The 1,609-nt window shown below is 47.7% G+C and overlaps 1 non-coding gene across 1 annotated transcript; it reads left to right on the top strand.

Moving 5' to 3' along the window:
- Positions 1-792: 792 nt before the first annotated feature.
- Positions 793-864, top strand: TRNAS-ACU (transfer RNA serine (anticodon ACU)). Its single transcript has one exon. It is a non-coding gene; the product is annotated as a tRNA-Ser (tRNA).
- Positions 865-1,609: the final 745 nt, after the last annotated feature.

Raw genomic sequence — 1,609 nt, 5'->3', positions numbered from 1 at the left:
CCGGAGCAATGAAAAACTGCATCGTAATGCCATCTAAAGCATGAAACATTAAAACGAGTCAGGCGACATGCCTGCAGATAATAAAGGGCTCCCATTGGCTGCCTCGATCTCAGATGCGGCCTGTAGATGGCGTTACAATGCAGTTTTCTGTCGCTTCGGCTCCCGCTGCGTGGAGTATACCACTTTTGTTACCGATAGCACGTAGGAAAGCATAAAGGAGGGGAGAAAAGTATTGCAGTCTTTGTCGGTTATGCGCCATCTTTGTACAGGCGGACAAAACACTAGCCTCAGCGGATCGAAGATTCCTGAGCAGTATCGTTACGCTCTTTGCCCACAGATGGCACAACTATTCTTCATACCGGAAATTTCTACATTCAAAGGTGAACATCGCTGCGGATGATGTTGTAGTTCGACTTTAAATTCGTAAACAGGCTGATTCGTCAAATGAACGGGTCCTGAATAAAAAAGATAACGTTGGTCGACTTTATTTGAAGTTAGAATATGACATAACGACGTCTTCATTATCGCTTCGACTGATGGTGAAAATGAGTTCAGTTCATGATTTGTACGTTTTGAAATACTAGTTTTTCATGCAACGTGCCGTTTGTCTTTGGCGACTACGGGGGGGGGGGGGGGGGACGTGTACAATCGCTTTGAGCCAAAATTCAGTCAAAATAGAGGGGTCAAAAGTAAGCAGCTGATTTCCTTGTGTTAAAAGGAAGCCTGTGTATCTTGGGTGAATTCCGAACGCTTGTACTTGGGGCATGGATATTTTGTGCGAAGCATGGCCCCGCCGCGGTGGCTCAGTGGTTAGGGCGCTCGACTACTGATCCGGAGTTCCCGGGTTCGAACCCGGCCGCGGCGGCTGCGTTTTTATGCTGTGCGATGTCAGTGCACGTTAAAGATCCCCAGGTGGTCGAAATTATTCCGGAGCCCTCCACTACGGCACCTAATTCTTGCTTTCTTCTTTCACTCCCTCTCTTATCCCTTCCCTTACGGCGCGGTTCAGGTGTCCAACGATATATGAGACAGATACTGCGCCATTTCCTTTTCCCAAAAAACCAATTATATATTGTGCGAAGCATCGCACCTACGGTCTCCTTTTTTGTTTCTGGGCTTTGCCTTTTGTCGATTTATGTAAGGTAAGCCTGTGCGCAAGCTCATCTCTTCATGACCAGTGAACAACAACACTGCCCGTTCGAGGTTTTCCAGGGCGCGGAGACAACGGTCCAAGCGCCACTTTATGAAATTCCCGCCAAAAAGGGCACCTATTTTTCGGAGCGCCGCCTGGCCGAGGTCGAGATTCCTCTTTATATCCCGAGCACATCTAGGCCGCCTGCGTTGCTACTCGTACACGCTAGGTGGAACCACAAGTACTAGAAACATTCATCGCCGGTTGCCCATGACTGGTAGCGCCACCGCGTTGAAATCGAAAAGAAAACGAGCAGAACAAGCGTGCCGTATCGATCTCAAGAGTCTACTTTCGAATAAAGGGTTTAGCGTCCATCACAGAGAGGGCACTGCATTACCATCGGCGCATTCGCATGCTCAGTATTCAAAGTTACTATAATGTAAGAGTCGATATAAGTTGTATTTTAAAAAAAGGAGA

The sequence above is a fragment of the Amblyomma americanum genome, chromosome 4 (assembly GCF_052857255.1).
Source record: "Amblyomma americanum isolate KBUSLIRL-KWMA chromosome 4, ASM5285725v1, whole genome shotgun sequence".
Lineage (NCBI taxonomy): Eukaryota > Metazoa > Arthropoda > Arachnida > Ixodida > Ixodidae > Amblyomma > Amblyomma americanum.
This window is presented reverse-complemented; position numbering and strand designations above follow the sequence as displayed.